Consider the following 18,621-nt stretch of genomic DNA (forward strand, 5'->3'; position numbering starts at 1 on the left):
GGATAGAGTCATCTCCAGATGTGCTGGACCAACATCCAGAACTGTCAGTTCAGGTGGATAACCAAATTTGGATTCTGGATATTAAACTCCAGCATGGTTAGAATGCACCTGACTGGATTGCAAGCTTTTCTTGCGAATATTGATTCTGATAGTCACTCCCATTGAACAAAACTGGCCTTTTCCCTAATGTTTAAAGCCACACTGAATATAAATTTCCACAGAGTTGTAATAATTAGTATTGTATACCCTTTTCCCTCCCCTGGACTGTGTAGCCCAGCAGCCTATCCCTGGTCATCCAGAAAGATCTATTATTTTTCTGGTGCTTATTCCTAATTAACAACTCTTGCCATGTTGAAATATACCTATTTCAGCCTGCAAGATTGTTGTTACTATTTATTTCACATCCTTCCTTTTCCTGGAGAGGTCAAAGCGGACATGGAGGTCTTCCCCAATTTTAACACCATCTTCAACCCTGCAAGGTAGGTTGGACTGGGAATACTTGGCCCATAGTCACCCAGTGAACTGCTATATGGTCAAGTGAGAAGCAAGGTGAGTCTCTCGTGTCCAGGTGTAGCATTTTCATCACTACAGTACAATTCCACAGGCTTACTCAGCTGAGACCCATCGTACCTTGGATGGACACATTGGATTGCTTTGTTAACTGTTGTCTGAATTGAACACGCTTAGGATCCCTCCAAAGAGACATAGATCTATGTACACTTGGGAGTAAGTTCCATATTACTTCTAAAATAAACATGCATAGGATCCCTTTTAGAGCAAAATTATTTCTGGCTCTATCACCCTTGAAGTGTTAGCAAGTTTCTTCTGGAATATTACCTGACTCTGACATGGTAGAAAGCTGTATTTGCTCAAAACACACTGGGACTCTCAGCTGTTTATTGACTAAGGTTATTTTTAACTCTTGTCTCAAATCATAATGATTCCTAAGGCAGGGCACAATTAAAATTGATTGTTGACTGCTTGCCTTAAAATATAACTCAACCTCTGGTAATTTTCCATTAAGCAATTTCAATCCAGTTCATCTGTTTGATATGTGTTTTGTTACACCAGTCATTTGAAGTACATAACGTTTATTTTATCGAGAGAAAATGCACTTGAAATAAAGAACATAACACTGCTAAGCCGTTTTCCTGAGATACAAAATCCATGAAGCAATCTGACAGACACACTGATGTGAGTGTATAACAGATAAGGCTTAGAAACTGGTGGAGGCTGAGCTTTTGGGGAGGGGGGGAACTTCATTCTGCTTATCAGTTGCTGGGATTCGTTAAATAACTATGTATTTGCAGGATCACAGTTTGATCGAGGAGAACCTTTTTAAGCCTTTAATCCAGGTTTGCCATCCTGAAGATTACAACCCAAACTAAGTCTGCCACAAAGGTTAAGAGATCCAATCCATTCATTGCTTAATTTAAACCAAGTCAGGCTGAAATACAAGGATACCAATTCGGACCAAATGGAATAACTCAAAAACAAATCAGCCTTATTTTGATGCTGTCTGATCTGCTGTCTCCAAAAGACACGCTGCCAGTCGTAATGGCTAGAGCAGTGTTTCTCAACCTCAGGAATTTTAAGATGTGTGGACTTCAACTCCCAGAATTCCCCAGCCAGCATGGCTGGCTGCGGTTTTGCTGTCCGCATCAGGGTGGGCCACTCATGGGGTCTCGACAGGCGAGAGTGAAGACAAACACGCAGGTTTTCCTCGAGGTGAGTGAGCCCAGAGCGTGTTCTGAACTACTCTTTTATTGGGTATTACAAGTCAGGAAGCAGGTGGTGGGGGCAGGTTGTGGGGGCATATAGCCTTTTATAGTCATGCAACAGCTTTAAGCAACACTATTGGTTTATTCTATGTTTCCTGTATAGCCTGTCATGGTTATACGTTTCCCTACTTGCTTACGTAGCATCAGGTATGTCTCAAGCAGTGATCGCCTTATCGTGCTTTTAGGTGCTTTTATTATCTGGTGCCTTCCCTCATCCTAGGTTTCTGGTTCGTGTGCTGGCCACTGGCCTGGCCACACTGCAGAAGCCTGAATCAAGTTTCTGATAAGCAAGCATTTTATTCCAACAGCTGGCTGGGGAATTCTGGGAGTTGAAGTCCGCACATCTTAAAGTTCCTGAGGTTGAGAAACACTGGGTTTGAGTGTCAGGCTAGGAGAGCTAAACCCGGTACTTCATGTCCCACTGAACATGGACATTCATGGATTGAGTTTTCGCACTTCAGAAAAAAATGCACCTACTTTGGGTTTGGTATAGTACATTGTGTGAACCCAGACTTAATGCATGATGTATGCTTTATCATATTGTGGAAACCCAGACATTTGTGACTTCTTTGGGAAAGCATGAATAGAGATGCCATGGTTTAGAAGCACAGTTGATGAGGGACATCACTGGGTGACTTGGAGCCCTGACCAGCTGCTGTCTGTCCCCTTAAGTGACTAGATAAAATGGGGAGGTATTTAGGTTCTCTTGTACAGAACAGATAGGGAATTGATGTAATAATAAGATAGACAAATGCAGTTAATGTAATAACAGTAGGGCCAGCTTTGTTACCCAGAGACAAAGCTCTTTGGGTTAGGGTTTAGCTGAAAGTCCCCAAATGTGGATCTTCAGATAGAACAGCTGAACAACCTACTTTTCAAGTCTCCAGGAGCCCAGCTGAGCATTTTCCATTTGCCTTCCCATGAGACCCCCAAATGGTGTAATTGTCAGGCTGATGGATACAAAGCAATGGCTCACGGGCAATCTGGAAGCAGAGCAAGAATCCCCTGATATGACTCCGCTTCTAACTTTCTCTTTGTATAATCAGTAGGTACGTCACAAACGTCTGCTTCAAAAAAGGGCAGCCAGCTAGCGAAACACTTACAATTGATAAGCATAGTAGCAATGCGGAAGACCATGGTTGTTTCGAGGCGTTTAGGTGACATGGTTTGATTTCTCCTGCACACGTTGCTCACTTTGAATTATAAAAATGCTTAGCTAGCTTGCTCTCACTTTTACTTAGAAATGGAGGGGGGCAGGAAAACCCTTGGGATTGTTTCGGTTAAGCACTAGCTTATCTATACAGTTCTCAGGCCCTGAAGCAGGTATCACAGCTAGGCAAGGTCACTTTCAGGGCCCCGGACTCCAAAACAGAGTCATGGGCTTGCAGTGCTGGACTTCAATAAAGAGCCCTGGCATTGCCCCTGGAAGTTGGAGCGTGGACACAGGTCTTGGGACCAGGCGCTGTGTTGTCTAAACCATCCTAGGGTATCACCGCTGTCGCCATATGGACAGCTATATAAATACAATCAATAAATAGAAATACGATAAATAAATCTAAACACAATAAATGAATGAATGAATGAATGAATGAATGAATGAATGAATGAATGAATGAATAAATAAATAAATAAATAAATATGGTAGCTCCCAACAGGAGGGGAAGAGTTTTATCATCTTGCTTGGAATGTTATGTTTTTATAGTATGCTTATATATTTTTAGTAGAAGCGAATATGTGTAGCTCAGGGTTGAAGTGTCGAGTCCTTGGGGTTCTCTGAGCTTGGTTGTTTTCTTGCAAACGTTTCGTTACCCAGCTAGGTGACATCTTCAGTGCTAGAACGGAGTGGGGTTTGCTCTCTGTTTATATATTGTGGCATGCCCTGCCAGTGTTGGGTGTGTGTGTGTGGGTTTTGTTTTGTTTTATTTTTCCCTCTGATAGTTCCTTGATTAGGGTATTGTTTACTGCTTGATTGTATGTCTGGTGGTAATCTTGGTGTTAATCTCTGCTTATCTGGATGATGATTGCCGGTGAGGAGATGTTCTGGTCTTTTGTTTTCCTTTCTACTGTCTTTTTTTTAATAGTGTGTAGATGTTGTTTATCTCTGTCTGCCTGTTGATGGCTGCCTTGTCTGAATACCACGCTTCCAAGAATTCCCTTGCATTTTTGGATTTAGTTTGGTCTAAAATAGAACAAAACAAAACCCCCACCCCCACCAACACTGGCAGGGCATGTCACAGTATATAAACAGAGAGCAAACCCCATCCCATTCTAGCACTGAAGATGTTACCTAGCTGGGTAACGAAACATTGGCGAGAAAATAACCAAGCTCAGAGAACCCCAAGGACTCCACAGTTATGTATTTCTGTTTAATTCTATCTTACGCTCTTGTATTCCTGTTTAGGAATGTATTCTCATCTGTTTGCTAGACTTAAAAAGAAAGCTTAACGTCTCCTTACCTACTGGTGTGTTCACTGTCTCTGGGTCTAAAAGAAATAAAAGAACTCCTTGTCTTGCACTCAGCCAGTGCTTTGACAATTGGCAAAACAGTAAATGCCCGAAGCATGCCACCTTTAAAGGGAAGGAAGAGAGAGAGAAAATGCAACTCTTTCTGTTGGTGGGCTAGGTTCAGTGTTTACTCCAACATCATCCCTGCCTTTTCAAGAAAGAAATAGATCACACGCACGTATACACAAAATAGGGCGAGAAAAAAGAAGGGGGAAAAAAGAGAGCTGTTAAAGGACAGGAAACATAGACAGAATACAGATGAAATTGTAAGCTGACATCCATATTACCAGAAAAGACTGTCTCCTAGCTTTTTAAACTCCTCTGTGGCTCTCTTTCCAGGGGCTCAGTCCTGTTCAGGTAGAGCTGGAGTCCCAGAGTTGCCACTTACATGCTTGAAAATCTCAAATTTCTCTGTGGCTGTGATCTCGCAAGGAATCAGACAGTTGCTGTAATCTTTTGCTTCTGACATTTCCAAGGCACTCAATAGACCAGGATACAGGCACCTTTCAAATCATCTGCAAAGGAAAACAGCATGGAACAAAGTCCAGGTAAAACCAACAGCAGGGGAAAATCAGCATCCCAAGGAGTCAAAAAGTGCTGAGATGGTTTTGTCTGTTGGTTTTGGCCCTTGGTTTTGCTTGATTGCATAGAATACAGCAGTGTTTCTCAACCTTAGCAACTTTAAGATGTGTGGACTTCAATTCCCAGAATTCCCCAGCCAGCCGTGCTGGCTGGGGAATTCTGGGAGTGGAAGTCCACACGTCTTAAAGTTGCTAAGGTTGAGAAACACTGGAATACAGTAATTCTCAAATGATGTAAGTCAGACAAGCCAATATACAAGGAACTGCTCCTTTGGGTGACTTTGGGTGACAAAGGAAATCAAAACCAAATTCCCCCAGATCTCATCTGCATTTTCAGTATAGAAGTCCAAACACAGGCTTTTCACTGAAGTGTCGGATCCTGTCATTTGCCACTGTGCAGCCTGAAGTGAATCATTCCAAACACTGAATTCATTTTTGTTGCCGGCTGTGAGAACCCGCAATAATGAGGACACAGAAAAGGAGAAATTCAAAAGCAGACACCTCTGACGGAACACAATTTTGCCGAGAAGGATGACTGCACAAGTCTTTGCAAACCATGAACTGTGATCAAAAGCTTTAGCTGAGAGAACAAACTCTTTCTGCTGTTACCACATTTATCCTCAAAGTCAGACAGATTGCCAGGCCTGCATTATTGAAGGAACACATGGACCCGAGAGAAAGTGATGGGCAATTCAGAAAAGCTGGCATGAAAAGGCATGAAAGACGGCTCAGTAAAGAAATGTGTGCAAAAGATGGGTCTGTAAAGATGTGTACTCTTTGGTTAGTTTGACAACAATTTCCCTTTCACACAAATGAAAAAACTTCCTCCTTGTTTTACTCCAGATCTGTTATTCCAAGTTATACTGCTCCTGATCATGAAGGTCCAAATTCCCTATTTCAACCCTTGGCAAAATTTCAGTAGGGTTAGCAATTTTAGTAGTGAAACTGCAGGAATAATAACACTGATGAGAATTTAAATCAATAATGATAATTTAGTTAAGTATTGCAGTCAACCAATTATCAATGGATGTGGTGCGTCCACTTTGGGAGCATGATAATGGTCGTCGTCACCAAATCTTCTGGATTATTGTACGTTCTGTGAAAATTCTGGGATGGCAATGATAGCTTTATTGATCTGGACTGATGAACTGCAGAATTTGTGTTGATGACTTACCGCTTGTGTGAGTGACAGGGACCAGGTTGAGACATTGTTTGGATGCCTGCAATGAGAGAGAAAGAAGTCCTGAGATGTGGCGAGGGGGGAATTTCCCTTCTCACAAAATATTTGTGATGCTCTTGACCAAGTGTTTAATGCCTAGTTTTGAACTACAGGAGGCTGCAGAAGAGCTGATAATTGCTTCACACTGGAGGAAATCTGTTAACAAATGTGCTATCCCAAGTAATATCATACTACATCACAATTATAGGATGGTTATATCATACTTTGACACAATTCCAGAGATTTTACAATGGCAAAATAAGATTTTCTGAATAGATTTATAAATGTCAGCTCCACAATTTATCTTTTTGTATGTCTATGCCTTCTAGTCAGTCTTGACTCCTGGTAATTGCCTGGACTTGTTCTCTTGGCAAACATTATCGGCAGTAGTTTGCCCTTGCCTCCTTCCTAGGGCTGAGAGAGAGGGACTGGCCTAAAGTTACCCAGCTGGCTTCATGCCTAAAGCAGGACTAGCTTCTAGACTGGTGCCTTTAACCACTACATCAAAATGGGTCTCAACATCTACCTTAATATATCCATAATCTGTTCTAGTTAACAGACTAGAACACAAAAAGATTCCTGAAGGATCAGACCAAAGGTCTATATATTATTCTCTCTTACATAGTGGCCAGTTAGATGACTCTGAGAAGTAAGATGTGAAGGTAATAGCCCTCTTCCACTGTTGTTGCTAGCCATTCATATTTAGCATATTGTCTGGATTCTGGAGAAAATGCAGAGCTTTTGAGAAGATTAATAGTGACTGATAGCCTGTCCTCCAGGCTTCTTTTAGTGCTCAGAAGACCTTAGCACCTGGCCATTTCCATCAATTCTCAATAATAACAATGGCCTAGGAATTTCCTCTGCATGAAGTAGTGACTTAATTATCTCCAGATTTAGACTCCAGAAGCTCTCTTGTTGCTAGTTAATTCAAAATCTGATTGAACAGGAACAGGTGCCAAAAAGCTATAGCTTTTTCTGATAATGGATCAGAAATGCATCAAGCAGTTCTGCTCCCTCTAGCAGTGAAACCTATGCTGATAAGAAAAACTGGGGAATGGCTACAGTTCCAGTGGGCTACCTCCTTTATGATGTTGGGCTCTGCCATAGCACCATTTCTTCCATATGCAAGTAATTCCCAATCCCCTTGAAATCCAACTTGTGATTCCCCTACTTTGGTTTCACCCTCCATGGATTCAAAATGCCTGTGAGCTGCAAGAAGTGCACTTACAGAGCAGACTACGTTCACCTCTGAAACTGCCAGCCATAGTTGATGGCCAAATGTCACAATACCAAATAATTAGACCATGCCTGTTAGCCCAGATGTTCATTTGGTAGAAAAACATTCCCAGCACCTGTTAGTCAGTGATGTGGCTATGAGTCAAAGGATGTAAGGAGAACTCCAACATTTCTGGGGTGTCACTCCCCTCTCACACACAGTTTCTTTTCTCCATCCCAATTACTCCTCCTGGTTTTCTCTCTGTCCCTTCCATCTCCCCAGGCCACCAGCCCTTATATATACATTCACTTCATTTTTTTTTCTCTCCTCCCTCCCATTCTCAATTAATAGGAAACAGAAGCAAATACCTTTTGTTTCCCTTGTTAACGTTTAAGAGGTTGGGTGTATTGTCAAGAAACTTGCACTCCCACCTAATGTACAGTATTTGATTCTGTAGAATTGTCTTTTTTAAGCTTTTCAGGACAGAGACCCCCCAGACATAAAATTCTTTCAGTCGCTTAATTAATGAATGGAATATTGAAAGAAACACATTTTAATGATACACTTCATTTTCTGTTGCATTTCATAGATCAGTTGTAAATCTCAGTGGGATGTGTGAACTTGCATATGATGATATGTCTCATCCATGTTTGGAGTGAGATTTGTTGCAGAAAATCTTAGGGTTGGTATGGTCTTGGGAACTGTGTTTGGAGGAATATAGAGGATGGCTTGTGGGCATGAAATGGTTGCACTTCAAAGGAGTGGTGAAAATATGTTTAACCAAAGCAATGTGAGCTATATCAGGAGGGCTTAAAAATGAATCCTTTAAGGGAACGGAAATAAAAACCCTGAAGTAAGGATCTCAGATAAAATTTTGTGCACTGTAGAAGGAAATGGGAGTTTTTAGTAATGAGGTCTATTAAATCACTCAATGAAAAATCAGAAAGCACATTGGCTCATAAACTTCATGGCCTTCGCTGCCTATACACGAATGCTCACAATTTGGGAAATAAAACAAGATGTGCTTGAATTCCCAGCACAGAAAGACAAATACAATTTAATAGGTATAATGGAAAATGGGTAAGACAACCCCCATAACTGGAAGATAGCAAGGGCAATATACAATTTGTTCAAAAGGAAAAGAAGCAATGGAAAGAGGAATTGTAATGCAGAGTCTACATCTGCTGCAAGTGAATTTGGTGATATTGTAGAGAGCATCTGGGTTAAAATGGAAAAATAAATAAATGAAGGAATAAATAAAAGCAATATCTGTTGTTACCCAGGAGAAGATATAGATGATGCCTTCTGAAAGCAAATTGCAGATTTTTTTCCAAAAGGCATGAAGTAGCAATGAATGGGGGCTTTAACTACTCTGACATATCTTAGAATACAATCTACCAGGCTTGATCCTCCTAGAAAATTCTTGGCTTGTCTTGCTGATAAATTTCTCCTTCAGAGGGTAGAGGAAGGGACAACAGGGTTAGCTATCTTAGACTTGACACTAACCCATAGGGATGATTTAGTAGAGGAGATGGAAGTAACAGGAACACTTGGAGAAAGTGGGCATTGCTGGATTTCTTAATTTTAAGGGAAATTAAAAGTGAGTATAATTGGAGATGAATTCCAGACTGCCAACAAGTGGATGTTGATAAACTCAGAGCAATGAGAAACAGGATTCCTGGTAGGAAAAAGCTAATGAGAAGAAGCATAGGAGATGGGTGGGAGTTCCTAAAAGAACATACCAAAAGCACAATTATAAATAATTACAATGAGGGACAAACTGAAGAAGCTAATGTGGCACCACAGAAAACTTAATCATGATTGGGAAAGAAGAAACAGTCTCCAGCAAAGAGGACCTACAGATAACATGGAACTGTAGTGATACTATCAGACAGGCTAACCCTCTAAATGATCTGAGGTAGGCAAAGGGTTTTAAGAACAACCAACCAACTTCTTTAGATATATTCAAAACAAATGGAAGAGAAAAGAATCAGCTGATCAGGGAAAACGACAAAATGCTGACAGGTAATCAGCAAAAGGCAGGGCTACCCTAACCCTACTTGGGTTCTGAAACAAGTGTTCCACTCAGCAGTTGTGAAGAGCAGAATGAAGGGGCAGGACTGAAACCTGAATTGGTAGAAACATGGTCAGAGAATGTATAGTTCCTTTGAATGAGTTTTAATCTCCAGGTAGAGGTCAGTTCCATCCCAGGGCACTGAAGGAACTGATCGATACTCCAGCTAAACTCTCCTCTTTGAAAAATTCTGGAGAATGGGTGAGGTGCCAGACAAATAGAGGAAAGCAAATGTCCTTGTCTTCAAAACAGAAGGAGAAGACCCAGGGAATTACAAACTTGGATTCAGAGGAACAGAAAGGCAATGAGAATGATCAACAGACTGGGAACTGATTCCAATGAAAATTGAGGGAAGGAACTAGGCATGCTGGTCTCTGAGAAAAGAAGAATGAAGAGGGACATGACAACACTTTTCATGTACCTGAAAGGATGTCTCACAGAAAAAGGTCAAGACTTGTTTGACAGCTTTCCAGAACACTGTTCACAGAAAAATAGACCTAAGTTGCAGGAAGGCAGATGCCAAGTGGATATTAGTGAAAATTCCCTAACAGGAAGAAGAGTTTGAAAATGGAATCTACTATCCAGAAAATGATGGGTTTCCATTCCCTGAATGTGTTGTTAGTAGACGTTGGATGGCTTCCTTTGGAAGCTAATTGAATTTGGCTTCCTGCTTGAGGTTGCCCTCAATGGCTGAAACAGCCCTTTCCAATTCTGCGATTCCGATAAGAAACTTTGGTCCTCACTGAATCCATACGAAAGAGCTAAACCTCTTTTCGGTCCTGATGCTCCTCTGCCTCAGTCTAATGGAATCTTAACACAGGCAGAGAATTTACTTATTATTTAATATTTATCACCAGCATCTCTATGTTCCCTCATCAAGCGACATTAGACAGCCTAGCATATGCAGTTTAAAAACAACCATAAAACACTTCATCATTAAATGACACAATCATTAATATTTTTTTTTAAAGGTTGCTATCTCGTTAAAAAAAATTCTAACCAAATGCTCTTTGGAAATGAACAACCTTCACTGGTTTTTGGAAAGATACAAGGGTGGAGGCCAGCCTGAACTCTGGGAACGTGTTGTTCCATAGAGAGGGGTCTACTACTGAAAAGGCCCTTCTATAAGTCCCAGCTCTTTGACTTTACATATGGGGATACCTGAAACATCCTTTCCCTGCTAGATCCTGTGGGTTGGACAGATTCTACCTGGAGGGGATGTTGCTAGAGGTAATAAGAACCCAAATCTATAAGGCTTTATAGGTGATCACCGTAACCTTAAATTGGGCAACTAGTGCAACTCCTGCAAAATTGGTGTTATTTTTCTGGAGTGGCTAGCTTCCAGATTGTCTTCAGGAACAACTCTACATAACGTGAATTGCATTAATTTAACTGCAAGATAACAAGGACACAGTTCAGGAAGGGGCACGACTGGAAGACCTGCCAAAGCCTGGCAAAGATTCTCCTGGCCATGACTTTCATCTGCTGTTCCAGCACAAATTGTGAGTCCAAAAGAACCCTCAGATTCATACTAGGTTCTTCAGAAACATTACAATCCCCTCTAGAGCAATACATGGATCATTCAGGGACTCAGAGGGTTCTATCCCAAGATTAACTCCATCTTGCTGGGATTCAATCTTAGTCTATTTCACCCCACCCAGTCCCTCACAGTTTCCAGACACCTGATCAATATCTTCTTAGCATCTCCTGCTCAGCCTGGAGTAGGGTTTCATCAGCATATTGCTACTACCCCACTCCGAACTGATCGATGCCCTCCCCATCAATTTCATATTGATGTTAAACAGAAGAGAGGAGGGAACTGATATGTGGGGCACCCCTCATTGAAATGCCCAAGAGCTTGACAGTCCTCCCTCCAACACCAATTGGAACTGCCCGCTCAGGAGAATCTACCTCAGAACAGTGCCTCCAATCCCCAACCCTCTCAGATATCCAAAAAGATACCATAGTGAATGGTACCGAACACCTGAGAGGTCTAATAGGATGAGAAAGGTTGCAATTCCCCTCCCCAAGTCCTGTTGCAGGTCAACCACAAGAGCAACCAATGTAGTTTCTATCCCATGTCCAGGCCTGAAACCTGGGTGAAAGAATCCAGATAATATCTCATTCATAGCCCTCTTTAGCTGGAACCCAGCCTTCTTCTCAGTACCATGAAGCAGAATGTTGAGTTTGCCAAAAATTATCTAGGATGGCCAGTTAGCATGTTGGCTGTTTGAGGAGGTACACCACCACTGCTTCAAAGCTGGCAGCACTTCTGCCTTCACCAAACATGCATTCACCATCTCCTGTACCCATCTCACCACACCCTGGGTGGCTCTATGTACTATCCAAGACAAGAAGTTAATTTAGGAGGGCTGAATTTATCCCACGAGGACCCTGTCAACTTATGATATTTTCCATGGAAAGATATTTAAGTGATGGATACATTTTCACTTGCTAAATTTGTTTTATTAAAAACAAAAGGGTAGGATATATCTTGAAAAAAACTGAGACGCTAATAATTCAAGGAACTATAGTCTAGCATGTATGATAGAATGCTTCCTTAAAAATCACAACACCTCCCCTAATACACATACACACATGTGTATTTCTCGGAGAATTTCCTGGAGATAGGAAAACCTTGTCTCTAACCTGATTGATTGATTGATTGATTGCATGTTTGCATGGATAATAATTGCACGGGCGGATTTTTAACACCAACATACTCAGTCAGTCCTGATTGATCTACGTGGCTGATCTAAGAAGCTAAGCAATGTAGACCCTGATTAATATTTGGAAGGGGTGCCATTGGGAATTTCAAGATGGTAAATTACGCTGGGACGTCAGAAACACATCTTGGGAAAAGGCAGTGGCAAACCACTTTTGAAATGCTGCCAAGGAAACTGTACTAGGGAGTTCATGAATCTTTTCGCTTACTAGTAGCATAAGAGAAAAAATTCCAAGTTGACTAAAACAAGAATGGCTCCCTTGTGTATCCTGTGTGATACAACCAGGCAAACTCAGAAACTTACAGTAGGGGTTTTAAGGAGAAAATAATTGATCTAAAGATGATCATTAGAAACCATTTTAATGTTTATAAATCATCAGGTGGGTAAAATGGGAAGGAATTTAAAACTATGTACAGTAGTTTCCCAATATGGTTTTACTGTTTTTTCTTTTATTTCTTTTTCAGGGTTTTTTTCCCCCATTTTTTTCTTTCCCTTTTCCTCCCTCCCCCCTTTTACATGGCTATCTACATCTATCTTTGGAACAATGACAAATAATGGTAACATCAATATTATGTTTATAGTTAATAGAACTTTCTAGTTATTTCTTGAGATGACATCATGAACTTAGTTCTATACATTTATTGATTAATCAGTTTATAATAATTGTAAATTCTTTGTTTAATTGCTGATATTTTATTTTTATCCACTGTCTTTTTCGATCTTCTGGGGGGGTTTTTTCTTCATTTATGTAACTATTTATCCTGTTGCTTTAAATGTTTTAATAAATAAATTATAACACAAGAAAAAAGAAAAAGGAAAAAAAATCCAATTATATAGTCCTCTTTCCAAGTTGGCAAAGTATGCTTTTTATATATTATGTCATTTCCAATGGTTATATTATGTCATTTTCAATCATTCTTAAGGGTTGATGAGCTTGGGAAAATCTCTTTTCATTCCTTTCTGAACTGAGAAACACTGAATAGCATTTTTAAACCCTGGCTTGTGTTCCCACCAAATCTCGTGGCTCAGTAGGTCAGTTAAAGACCTAGCAGATGCCTTCACACAATGTGTTCAGTTTCTTCTTTGGAGGATACACACACAAACCCAGTCTGTCTGGCTAGTTGATGATTCAGTACATTGTATAAACCCAGAAAAGGGGTTAACTTAGTCACCACATTAAATGCATTGTGTGAATAACGCCTCTCTGAAATCAGATCCTTTCAGAAAAAGATTGGGGCAGCCGTAGCTATTTGGAGTGGAAGAAATGGGAGATGAAAGTGCTTCCCCATAATAATCTGGGGTGGGGAAGTATTCTTTTTCCTCAGGCAAGTTCATATTTGAATTAATCAACATATGTGTAATAGAAATATATTAATAAAAATAACCAGAGGAAAACAGATTGTTTCCTGTTACTTGTCAAGTCAAGTCTCTTTATTGCAGTCAAAGGCCAGTACAAAATAAAGCTCAATTGTAAAAAAACAAAAAAACACACAGATTACATACAAAAAAGAACAGATTGTAAAATTAACTGGTCTTATCAACTGGTCGGCTGTACATTCTGCACATGATGGAGCAGAATTTAGCTACATTTAGGGTAACTGAGTCACGTTACTTGCAACTTGCCAATTATTAAACAGGAGAAAATGAGAAGCAAAGAAAAAAAAGGTTTTAATGGTGTTTTTTTTTTTTTTATGGCACACAGCTTAATATTATTATCTGATACTTGCAGACCATTCTTTCAAAAATCTTTTCAGGCCCAGTTCATGATGGGTTCCCTTTTCTGATCCTCTTTTTGGCTACAGACACAGCTAGCCTTCATGCAACATCAGTGCATATGGATGATATTTCTGCTGAAATTTAACAACTACAGAGAGTGCCTGTGGACTGGAAGAAAGGATTTCAAAGATCTTCTCTGTTATTGATTGCGGCTTTTAAACTCAAGTAAGCCCTATTTTTTTTACAGTGCGATAGATAAGAAAGAAAGGATAGAAATCAGCACAGTAGTACATTTTCCCCGGGACAACGTCCCCATAAACTTGCTGTTAAACGAAAAGATTCTAGCCAAAAATACAATTGTTCTTGTCCAGCATTTGATTTCTCCCACAGGAGACAATCGAGTGGTTCTGGGTGTGAGATACTTCATCCCCTCTGCCAAATTGTTTCTTTCATGGTGCAGAACAGAGGAAGGATCACCTGGTGTCCTACTTTCTATCTCTATTCTGGTACTGCTTTGTACATAAAAGAGTTAAAGATGAATAATCAGTGGCCACTCCTTTGATGGGAGAGCTAGTTTGGTGTAGTGGTTAAGGCATCAGGCTAGAAACCAGGAGGCTGTGAGTTCTAGTCCTGCCTTAGGCACAAAGCCAGCTGGGTGACCCTGAGCCAGTCACTCTCTCTCAGCCCTAGGAAGCAGGCAATGGCAAGCCACTTTCGAAATCTTACCAAGAAAACTGCAGGGACTGATCCAGACAGTCACCAGGAGTCAACAATGACTCAAAGCCACCAAAAACAAAAAACGAAAACACCTCCTTTGGTGACTGTTCATGCTAATTATCCACACTATTATTTCCAGTGGCTCTTGAAAGTTCTACAAATATAGATAATGTAGATATGACTTTGGGGGCACGTTCGCTGCAGGAGAACAACTAACTTGTATTCAACAGGACAATGAGTTAGTTAAGAAACTGCCTTATGCAGAATCAGGCCATTAGTTCATCTAGGTTAATATTGTCTTATTGTTTCTTCAGTATGGCCAAGGGCATCCATGGGGGTGGCATGAGATGAAATGTGCGTTGCAATATCACAACACAAAACCTGCAAATGATGTATTCATGTCAAGAAGATTAGCCTTTGGGGCTAATCTCATTTGGCTACAGATGTCTCTGAAGATGTTACAGGTGTTGTTGTTGTTTAGTTGTTAAGTCATGTCCGACTCTTCGTGACCCCATGAACCATATTGCGCCAGGCCTTCCTGTCCTATGTTACAGGTAGTCCTCGACTTATGACCAGTCATTTAATGACTGTTCAAAGTTACAATACTGCTGAAAAAAGTGACTTGTGACCAGTCCTCACACTTACAATCATCGCAGCATCCCCACAGTCATGTGATCAAACTTCGGGCACTTGGCAGCCAGCATGTATTTACGACGTTGCAGCATCCTGAGGTCACATGATTGCCATTTGCTACCTTCCCAGGGTGCTTCCAACAAGCAAAGTCAATGGGGGAAGATGGATTCACTTAATGACCATGGCAAAAAAAAGGTTGTAAAATTGGATGCAACTCACTTAACGACCGCATTGCTTAGCAACAGAAGTTCCAATCCCAAAAGTGGTTGTGAGTTGAGGCCTACCTGTATTGCTACTGAGATGCCCAGAATCTTTGGCCTATTATAGGATCTAGTTCTCACACAACTGGAAAGCACCAGGTTGGGGAGTCTAAACTGACTGACAGAGGCTTTTGTTAATTTTAAACCAAAATCTTTCTTAGTCCTAATTTGAAATGGGAGTCTTCTGGATGTGAAGTGCATCCTCTCCTATCAAGGCTGATCATAACTAAACGCTTGGGTATTGCAAAAACATTGTTACTGAAATACAGCTTGGGGGGAGGGACAAACCAGGCTGATTCAACTCTGTCATGACCCCATCTAATTTGCTGAGAAATCATTTGCAAACAAGCCTTTCCCGTCCCATCCAACAGATTGAAAGTTAAACCTTTGGGGTGGATGGCGTCATTATTTGATTTAACCATTAGGTGGCACTGGACTGAACTGTATTTAGATAGGGTTTTTTTTTCCCTCTATTCTGTTCTTGTTGCTCATTGACAATCGCGCTCATTTACTGTTCTAATGGATTTCCAATTCCTTTCTTGCACAGCCCATCCAATCTTTATTTTCATATTCAGGGATGCTGAACCTTCCCTCCCACCGAGGTTGCAAACCACGTGAATCTCGCCTGTCCCCTCTGCTCAGCCTCTGAAGGCTCACCCCCTCAACTGCCAAGTTTCAGCCAGAGAAGGAAGCCTTAAAAGAAACCAAAATCTTCCTCTAATGTCATCACTGCTTTTATTTTAAACAAGAGAAATCTTGACCTCTGCCATTTTTTTAAAAAATAAACTTTCTAACCTTTATGGATACCTGCTGAAATTTCAGAAGCTGGAAGCAAAGAATTAAAATGGGGTTTAACTGGCACAGCTTTGAAGAGATTTCTGCCCTTATTTGTCGCCCACAGTTGGGGGGGGCAGGGGGGATATACAGAGGAGGATAAGATACCAGATTTATATACATAACATAATGCAAACGGCAGAACCTAGCTTTCCGTGCTAAAGATTTTTTTTGTTTTATCCTTTCTTTGGTGCAGATCATACGCTTCCCTAGCTACAAGCTACTCAAGAAAGTCCCACTGGAAAAAAGTCTCACTTCTTTACAGAGCACTGACCTCTGGCTTAGAGACGGCTGCCCACTCCGAGTTGTGGCAGAATAGCAACAAATCGACACCCTCCCCTTCCTCACTCCCCTCCACTCGACTGGTCGATGTGCTTGGATGTCGCGAGCAAGCCACAGGTCCTCAGAGTTCCTGGATGGTGTTCAGCATGGCTGGCCTTGAATCATGGCACGGCTTCATGCAGAATTCCCCCTCCTGGCTTTCTTCAATGCAAAAGGCTCTCGGATGGGCAAGAAGAACCGCGAGTGGGGTGTTCTCTTTTGCAAAAGAAGGCTCAGAGGAAGGTTTCTGCTTGCTGAGTCAAACACGCCTCATTCAGGGGCCATGTCAGCCACGGCTGACATTTGATCCTGGTATGGAATGGAAGTTGCTTCTCTGATGAAACTGTTTTTTTTCTCTTTGGACCTCGAAGAGCAGAAATTCCACGGGGTCACGGCAGAGGTATTTTAAACACTGTCCTTGCAGCAATGAGGTTGGGGGTCAGAGTAAGATTTGTCCTTCCAGCTGTCCAAGGAACAGCAGGAGGGTGTTTGGAAATCAGGTCATTTAGAAAGGAAGAGCCCATTTCCTCTGACTCGATCCCTTCCTTGTCCCCCTGCAGAGGAGGAGGGAAAACACCTCATGCCATCTTAGAACCCACCCGAAAAGAGAGGAAGGGGTGGGAACAGGCATCGTGGCACTAAGTTCAAAGATAGATACTTGGCCAAAAAAACGTGAGTGATGTTTGCAAAGGGGAAGGGAATTTATTCTTCAAGAGATACTAAATGGAGGTAGAAAGGTTCGGCCGCCATCACCTGGATTCTTCATATTATGAGCACGGGCAAAGGTTTTCTGGGTTCAAAAATATCATATGCGTGCACAACTCTGAGTTGCAACAAGTGCCTTGACTTCTTCTCTGTTGGGAAAGGGAAGAGGGTTCCCCTGGGTTGGGTCACGCACACATTTCTGGAAAAGTCGCAGCCCAACTTGGGGCCCTGCAGGGTGGGGGATGGAGAGTAGATTAGAAATTTTGAAAGCATGTCATGAGCACACTGATAAAATGACCGCTGTGGCACCATGCCCAACCACAGCCCATTACCCAAAAGGCAAATGGTAGACATTGCTCCCCAACAGCCTTTCAAGTATCCCCAGGACGCTCTCTATCATTCCAGACTGCCTTTGATCTTTTCTTCTGGACATGGGAGCACATTTCCAACCAAGCATTAAGGTGCAGCTGACACCCTTTTTTAATGTTTTGAAATGTTTCTGGGCCCCCCATGGAAGCTAATGGCAAAAGCTTTCCTTTCCAGCATTCCAGACTCCCATTCATTCATGTATTTATTTTTATTAAAATAATCTTTAAACATTAAAAACAGGTTGGGCAAGGAGCGTGCAGGCATCAGGTTGGAGGCAATGGGTACCCAGTCGCTACCCTGTTTTTATAACTGAGGGGGAAAACCATTCAAATGAAGATGATACAGCCTGATTCATCCACTATTTTTTTTATGAAAGAAGATGGTACTGGATTCCCCAAATCTCATACAAGACAGAGACTTCTCCCTTAAAAAATGAGTGAATATTCTATCATCCTCCAGGACATATCTCAGCCCCTCCACATGTCTTTGATAATAATTCCCACCATCCCGCCCCCCCCCCCCGTTAATACATAGTGTGTATGTTAATACATATACATAGTGTGTATTCATGTGTATATATATACTGTGTGTGTGTGTGTGTGTGTATATACACATACACACGCACACACACAATGTAGATATACATACATATACACAGACACACAGACACAGACACACACACACACACTGCAGAGGAACCAAACTGAAGAAATCTGGGATGCCTAGCCTTCAGTGTTCATGGAGTATTACTATTCCAAGTGAAAGTAAACTCCTTGTGAGTCAAAGCTCAACTCCTGACAATTTCACGGATGTGTCCACGTTGTCTTGGCCACAGTAGGGAAATGTTTGCCACAGGGTGTTTTTTTAACTTCCCAGTCTAGCCTACAGCCCCAGGGTTTCCTAGAAGTCTCTTTTCCAGCATAGCGCTCACCAACTGTGACCCTGTTTAGCTACTTGGGATCAG

The sequence above is a fragment of the Python bivittatus genome, unplaced genomic scaffold, assembly GCF_059951505.1.
Source record: "Python bivittatus isolate LINGU-HERP-01145 unplaced genomic scaffold, Pbiv_v1 ctg000070_np1212, whole genome shotgun sequence".
Lineage (NCBI taxonomy): Eukaryota > Metazoa > Chordata > Lepidosauria > Squamata > Pythonidae > Python > Python bivittatus.